Below are 8,273 nucleotides of genomic sequence, written 5' to 3'. Positions count from 1 at the left end.
CCTCTCCCTCTCTTCCTCCCTCCCCCCTCCCCCCCTGCTCTGTGCAATGGGCTCAGCAGGGGAGGCTCAGACACCCCGAGCTGGGGGGCACCTGCAAGGAGAGGAGGCAAGTGTCAGAGCTGGAAACAACTGTAAGGAAGATTTTACAAATGGGGAAACAGAGGCTGGAGAGGGGAGGTGACCTGGCCAGTGTCACGCCGCCTGGCAGGAGCAGATCCGAACCCACGGCCACATGCAGGGTGGGCCCAGCCCCGCACCTGCGCCCTGCAGACTCTCGCTTTGAGCAGTGGGCCAGTCCACCAGTGGGAGCAGATTCCTTGGGTTTCCGAGTCCCCCCCTGAGTTTCCTCTGGAGGGCAGAAGACCATCCTTGCCACGCACCCCAACCCGGGCATCTGCAGAGGATGATGCAGGGGCACCAGCTCCAGAGTGGGAGCCCCAACTGCCTCCTTCCCAGCAGCCCCCTCTCCAGCCTCCTCCCCAGGGCCAGCCCCACCCACAGAACATCTGGCTGGGTTGGGCTGAGCTGGGTTGGGGGTGGGTCGTCCTGGGTTCAGAAAAGCCAGCACTGAGGTGCCAGGGGACGAAACAGGAGGGGTTGGGCTGAAAGGAGGTGCCCAGCCCCTGCAGAGCCCCCCTGTGCCCCCTCCCCCACTCTGGGCCCGGCTGTCTCCCCGGCCAAGCTCTGGCTGTCCTGACGCGGCCTCTCGGCCTGCGAGGCTCTGAATCACAGAGTTCCTCGCTGCACGTTTCCTCCTCCTGCCTTTTGATTCTTCTTCTCCTTTTGAGTCGCTCTCGAGGTCTCTGTCTTGTTCTCTGTGTGCTTCTGTCTGGGTTTCTCTCCGTTTCTTTGTGCTTCTGTTCTCCCTCAGAGACGCAGTGGGAAGGGGAGGAGCTTTGGCGCTTTCCCAGGATGGGCAAAGGCCGCCCCAGGGAGTGGGAGAGGGAAGGGGGTCAGAGTTGGGCCGGGGGCAGAGGTGACTGTGGCACAGCTCTGGGTAACACAACTACCCAGAAATGTCAAATCTGGTGTTTCTTTTTGCTCCAGTCCCCTGGCTTGGATCTCTGCTATTTCTCACCACAAAGCACCCTGGTGGTTTGAGGGGCCCAGACTATAGCGGAGAGAAGCTGAGGCCTAGGCAGAGGGGGTGGGGTTCAGGATGATCAGAAACTGCCTAGGATCTGGCCTGAACTGGGGTCCCAGGGTGGCTTCCTCTAATTGCCCCTCGTCCTGATTCCAAGTCGCAGCATGACCTGGGGCGTGAGGAAGGATTAAAAAAAAATCTTACGAGCCCTGGCTGGCGTAGCTCAGTGGATCAAGCGCGGGCTGCGAACCAAAGTGTCGCAGGTTCGATTCCCAGTCAGGGCACATCCTGGGTTGCAGGCCATGACCCCCAGCAACCGCACATTGATGTTTCTCTCTCTCTGTCTTTTTCTCCCTCCCTTCCCCTCTCTAAAAATAAATAAATAAAATCTTTAAAAAAATCTTACGGATTAAAAAAAAAGTCAAAGTCATTTTCAAAAATCTTGTGGGAATGCACTCTCTCAAAGAAGACCGGCCATATGTTATCAGGAATAATAATGGTTCCCGGCCTGATCTGTCACTGGCAAAGCGGGCGCTTATCCTGAGTGGGGTCGTGGCGCATCCGTGTACAAACGTATTTGCACTCTTCGACACAACTCGTCCCTGTGACAGCCACGAAGGTAGGCGGGACCAGCACCATCCCCTGAATTGGTTCAGGAAAGACACCTGTCTGCAGCTGTCCGGCCAGTAGGTGCCCAGCTGGCCCCGGGATCCACGTTGCCTGGCCCCGCGGGAGGGGTTCCCAGTACCCGTCCGCAGAGTGGAGGGGTCCCCTCGGACTGGACCACCCGACGGCGGTTCTGTGTCGCTTCCTGTGGCACGTCCACCTCCAGGTCCGCCCGGGCCCCTGCTCTGTGGAATGAGCCAGTACGACCCGCGTGTCGGCGTGCGTTGGGGAAGGAAGGGAAGAATTTGCCCATGTCCCATTCCTGCCCTGCCCTTGGAGACCGGCAGACGAGGCCGCGCTGATGCCAGCACCCTGGGAAGAGCAGGTGGCGGGCACCTTGACCCACCCCTCCCCGGGGAGGGCAGAGGGACAGGGCACAGAGACGCCTTTGTCTCCTGCGCCGCGAGTCCCTTCTTCAAGGAGCGCTCCTGTGGCGCGGGAGCCGGAGGGGGGCGGGGGGGGGCGGGGTGGAGGCGAAGGGCCTTCCCCAGAAAGCCGGGGCGTTCCAGGAAGGATCTGTGTGCCCAGCGGAGAGAGGAGAGCTGAAGCCCTCGGGCTCTGAAACGTCCTGTTTCCCCCCTGCCCCGCCCCCCCCCCCCCCCCCCCCCCCCGCCTCCGCTGGCACTGCCCACTCCGCTCCAGCTCCCACCCGCAAGGCGACTGGAAGGGGCCGCAGCCCCATCCTCAGCGTGGGCTGCTCCCCTGAGGCCAATGTCCCCGCCTCTCCCTGAGTCTCCTGACCCCGTGCCCCCTGGTGGAAATGCCGCCACCATCCCGGTTCGTGGAGACCGGGCAGGACCAGGGTCGGTGTGTGTGTGTGTGTGTGTGTGTGTGTGTGAATGCACATGGCGAGGAGTTCCGTGCGAATTCGGGGCAGGGGCAGGAGCCGCTGCGTCCTGGGGGAGGCCCGCTCCCCCTTCCTGCCTCTGTCCCCTTTCTCCGCCACTCTTCAGGGAAGTCGGTTTACAGCGAAGTCACTGGGAGAGCACAAGGCCATCCCGCCCGAGGCACAGCGACTGTCCTCGGGTTCTGGGAACACAGTGGAAGGAGGGGTGTGGGGTGGACGGGTGGGTGGGAGGGGAAGCCCTGCCTTCCTCTGCCCCATGGGCCTGACCGCCTGCCTCGGGAGAGGTGCTGGCAGGACCTGCGGTGGGGTGGGGGCGGCCTGCGGCTTCTGGACCCAGCGCCCAGTTCCTGGCCGGGCGGGGGCTCGGGGGGGAGCAGCTTCGCGGGCCTGAGGAGGCCCGGGCCTGATCTTGTTCCCACCCTCATCCACAGTGACCACCTGGCCCCCCTTCCCGCTGAGCTGGTCTCTCCTCCTTCCAGCCGAAGAGGACAGCTTTTGTGGCCCCGCCAGCCACAGAGGGCGTCCAGCCTCAAGCCCTCCGGGGGTTGTGCGGCAGGGGGCTGTGCACCTCCTCCCCTGCCGTCCCCCACCACTCTGCCACTTTCCTTTGTCATGACTGGGGGGCAGGATTCCTTTCTCCTGGCCTCCGTGTCTTACTGTTCCCTGGTGTCTCCTTGCACACACCCACCCACCCACACCCTCCCTGCCCTCTCCCCAACTCCACACCTCAACACTAGGCTCCCCAGCCCCGGGAGCCAGTGGAGGAGAATGGGCCAATGCCCAGTCCCCCCTCACTGGCTACTGGCCTGGTCTTCCTTGGCTGCTGCCATGCTCCCCACCACCCTGCCCCCCAAGGCCTGGGCCTTCCGGGCACTCCAGGCTTCAGCCACACAGTTCGCCCCCCTCCCTGCGCTGGCTTCTTTCCACTCCAAGCCTTGGCGCCCTCCATCCCACCGACCTGGCATGCCGCTCCCCCCTCAGCCCCCTGGAGACACCTCCTTATCTTTCACAGGGTCCGTGTGGCACGGAGAACACCACAAAGGCCCTGAGGTCCTTCGGACCTGGTGCAAAGCCTGGCCCTGCTGCGTGACCCCGGGCACGCAAACCTGCCTCCGGGGGCAGAGCAAGCCCCCCTATAAAGGGAGGGGAGCGAGACCGACCCAGTCCCAGGGTTGCTGTGAAGACTCGCTCGCTCCAGTGCCTGGTGCGTGGTGGGTGCTCAGAGACCCTGGCCGGGAGAGCGAGGCGTCTTCTTCAGAGCGTCCCCGTAGCCTCTGGGTCCTACTTGTGTTGCAGGCCTCTTTGTGTGGGTCCAACCAGCAGCCTAAAGGGGCGCGTGTCCCAGGGCCCGGTTCAGATTAGTAGCTTCAGAGAGATAGTTGGTGGGTTAAGGAAGCTCCGTCCAACGGCGCGGGGCTACCGCGGACTCGGGCAGTTCAGAGAGTCCCCTGCGCTATGCGGACTCCGTTTCCCTCCCGTCGCTCCTGACCCACCGCACCCAGAAGGCTCTTCCCTCTGCCGCCGTGGCCTCTGCCCGAGCTAGTCCTACTGACCTGCTTTTCTGCACATGGCAACAGCAGCGGTGGCCTCATCTTTGCCTGGTGCTGGGCTGACTTTTGAGTTCTTAAACCACCAGGCAAGCCAGCAAGATAGTGGCTGGGGTGATACCCCGCTGCCTCCTCTGTGTCGGCCCCACCCTCTCTGGATATCGCCCTGGGACTCTGGGAGACCAGGGCACAGTGACCCTGTCCCAGGAGGTGGGGAGTGGGGGTGGCGGGGGGGCGAGGCTGGGGCTTTGCAGGGAGCCACCCCTTGGCTGTGGCTGGAAGGGAGCCCAGACAGGTGAGGCGTACAGGGACCGGCGGGGGAGCAGCGTGTGAGAATCTCCAGGTGGCCGAGTCCGACGAGAACCTGCACACCCACCGCTCGAATCCCGTCCCCCCACTCCACCCCCGGGGTCCGCCCCCTCCAGGCTCAGCAAACCGCGTGGGGGCTGGGCTGAGGTTCAAAAGAGAAAAAAAAAATGTTCGTTTATCAAGTACCTTCTGCAAACCACGCACGATGCTTAGTTACTTTCATAATCACTCTCTCTGCTTTTTCCTTGTAAAATGTGTTCAGTCTTCTTGATGTTTTACTAGGTGGCACAGCATATGGTGCACAATTCAAAAGAGTCGGAAGGACAGATGGTAAAAAGTTGGTCTCTCTCCTCTCCTGTCCCCCAGGTTCCCTCTGCGGGGGCAACCGTTGTTGTTCAAGTCTTGTGCGTTCTTCCAGAGAGATTCCAGGCATTTGCACGCACATCCGAGACTTCAGCTCCTGCGGCTTACCCCGAGTGGAGCTGAGGCCCTCCAAGGAGTGGGGTACTTTGACTGAGATCACACACCTGGTGAGTGGGCAGAGCTGGGATTTGGAACCAGACCTAACTGTAAAACTCAGCTATTTTCACCGCCCACCCTCCGGCAGAAATAAGCCCTGGCACCAACGGCGCGCCTTCTGAACCACCGGTGGCAACAAACCTCCAGTCTGAGGCCCCGGGGACCTGGGTCTCTCCGCCTTCCTGTCTGCTAAGTATCCATTGCCTCCTCCTTGGGGCTCTGGGGGGGGGGGGGGCCTGTACCAACCTGAAAGGGAAGAATCATACCCCTCTGGAAGAAGGGAAGTTCCTAGGTGTCCTTCCTTGGCTGCCGCGTGGCCAGTGGTCCCCCAGGGTCCCCCCGGGTCCCCCCGAGTCCTGGAGTCCAGAGAGGCCTGGAGAAGGAAGCTAGATGAGTGTAGGTCTCTGGTGAGAGAAGACTGTGGTTGTGGTTTCAATTACATTTCCAGAAAATGGCTTCGTGACCTCCCTGTGGCTGGGCAGGGCGGCCTGCTCTCTGTGGCAGCCACATGCTCGTCCCTGAGAACTAGGGGGGAGGCTGGAGTCGAACCCTGGTTGGGAGTACGTCCGAGTTCTGCACCAGGCTGTCCCGCGAGCCCCTCTCCCTTCCGGGTCAGGCTGGCCTGGGCTAGGAGACCATGTGGACTCTGCCCTGTGGATGTCTCTTCCTCTGCAGGGATGCCTCTGGGAACTTTCAAAACCATTTTTTTATTTATATTTTTAAAAAAGGTGTTACTTGTTTATTTTTTTAGAGAGAGGGGAAGGGAGGGAGAAAGAGAGGGAGAGAAACATCAGTTGCTTCTCACGAGCACCCCAGCCGGAGACCACCAAACCCACAACCCAGGCGTGTGCCCTGACCAGAAATCGAACCGGCGACCTTTTGCTGTGCTGGACAACGCTCAACCAATTGAGTCACACCAATCTGAGTGCCCCTGGGACCTTTCCATGCGGGCTCGCCATAGGATCTTTCTGGATTCCAGCTTCCTGTCCAGTTTCTTTCTTTCCAGGACTCCTCATGTGTCATGTCTCAGTCTGGTGTCCCCTCCGCTGAGGGGAATCCTACCCCTGAGGTCCAGGAGAAGAGAGTTGCACCTCGTCTGAATCGGCACGTCGGCAGAGACAGGCACTGGGCCTTCTTTCCCGCCTCAGGTTGACGATATCCTTGTTTTGCTGAGGCAGCGACCCAGGACATTCTGTCCCTGCCTGTGCACACAGCCGGCCAGCTCGATCTGATACCTAGTGGTCAGTCAGATGTGTGCTAGGAGGTGAAGAACAGAGTCTTCCCTGCCCCACCCTCTGGGGCATTCAAACCAGTGCCCCGAGGCACAGCCGCTGAGGCTACACTGCACTGAGTCCAAACCCTGACCCGGTCCTAGGAAGGGGGACGCAAATCTTAGCTGGTACCGAGAACAGTCCTGATAGTTAACAGCTCCATAGTGCTTCCAGCACCGGCAGCACTGTATGTGCATTAACTCCCCAGAGGGAGACGAGGCAGGTCCTGTTACTGTCACCGCATCACAGCGAGGAAATCGAGGCAGGAAACCCGCTGTGGCTCACACAGCGCAGGGAGTTCACAGGGAGCCTGGTTTTGGAGTCTGTGCTCTTGGCTTCTCCCCAGTCCTCCCGGTTTCCATTTCTATTCCTAGAGCACAGGGTTTGTTCCTCAAACTTTCACTGGGTGTCTTGCTCTGGGCTGGGCACGGGTGGGAATTTCAGAGGGGGGAACGGGATCTTCCGTCCGCTGTCGGGGCTAGAGAAGCATGTAAACAAATTGCCTTTCAGCGTGAGAGGTGCCAGAATAGAGGCACGGACGTGTGGTGGGGAACAGGAAGGGCGAGGTTCTTACTGCCTGGAGCCAGTGTCACCAAAGGGCAGGCATCAAGAGCACACGAGGACATTCCAGGCAGAGGGAACAGCATGTGTGCAGGCTTGAAAGCTTACAAGAAAGAAATTCGGTGTGCCCCGGTGTCGAAACCTCATGCACCCTGACTGTCACAGGTGTTGCCAGACAGCTCAGGGCTGGAGCTTCCGTCCAGCTTCCTGCTCAGGCCTGTCCTGCTCCAGCCCCCAAGCTCCCTGCACCTACTCTGTGCAAAGCCCTGTGCCAGGTGTTGGCCCAGAGTGTGGGATAGAAGCAGGAGCCTGGGTCAGGGAGAAGGGCTTTGTGATCAGCTACAGACACAAGGATCTTTTGTGGCTGGTATGATTCTGGAGGTGAAGAGGAGGCTGTTGGGAAGAGCTGCCAATGGAGGATTATGGGAGAACTTGGGGACTTGCTGATCCGGGTCATCCCTGAACAAGCAGATTTTTGGGCTGTAGAGAAGGGACCTCTGTGTGTATGTGTGGGGTCCTTCTCCTCCCGCTGCCCCTGCAGCTGGGGCTCTGCAGCTCTGACATGCCTTGCTTTGGTACTGGCCCTTGGAGGGTTGCCAGGGAAACCGTTGGCCAGCTCCAGAGATGTACCCAGAGGAGAGGAGAGTGGGTGACTCAGGCTGTCTTCTCAGACACTGCACCCCCGCCCCATTGCATGGAAAAGGGTCTCAGAGACCTCTCTCCCCTGCATCCTGCAGCAGTGATCCAGCTTATTCTCCCTTTTTTGGATAGAGCAGCCAGCCCCTCCCGCAGCGCTGACTGGTGGGAGCTAGCAAGATTCCCCAGGGAGCGAAACGGTCTCAGACGCCCTTGTCCTCCAGAGATTCCCTCTGGAACAGCGGACGGATCCAATTGGCCTTGGTGAATGTGAAGTGCTGTGTCCATCCAGGCTTTCCGCCATCTGGGTGGTAAGCAGCAGACGCCCTGGCTGAAACTCCCTCCTGGGAGCAAACCCGGGATAATTATTGATGGGACAGTGGCGGACTTCTGACCTCGGCCTGGGAGGGACAGGACCCAGGACGCGGGCCTCAGCCAGGGGGGAAGAGAGGTGGGCGGGCGGCGGAGGGGCGCCAATCCACGCGACACACAGTGACCACAACAGTACGGCCAGAGCCCTGCTAGTGGTGGTCCACACTAAGCAAAGCAGCATGTGCTCGTGGCCGGTGGGACCTGGCTGGGGAGCCAAATGGGGAAGCCACCCTCGCTCGACTACGAGGGGCTGCGCGCGGCGCCGGCTCCCCGGAGCGTGTAGCCGCCCCGGGTGCGCGGAGCGGGATCCCGGTCCCTCTAGGGCGGCCGAGGACGGGGTGCGAGAGACCGCGGGGCTCGCGAGCGCGCTCCAGGCGGAACCAGGAAGCGGCGCGCGCCGGCGCGGGGCGCGCTCGGGGTGGCGGGCGGCGCGCGCGGCCGGTGTGGGCGCGCGAGCGGCG

Source organism: Phyllostomus discolor, chromosome 8 (assembly GCF_004126475.2).
Source record: "Phyllostomus discolor isolate MPI-MPIP mPhyDis1 chromosome 8, mPhyDis1.pri.v3, whole genome shotgun sequence".
Lineage (NCBI taxonomy): Eukaryota > Metazoa > Chordata > Mammalia > Chiroptera > Phyllostomidae > Phyllostomus > Phyllostomus discolor.
Note: the sequence above shows the minus strand (reverse complement) of the source record.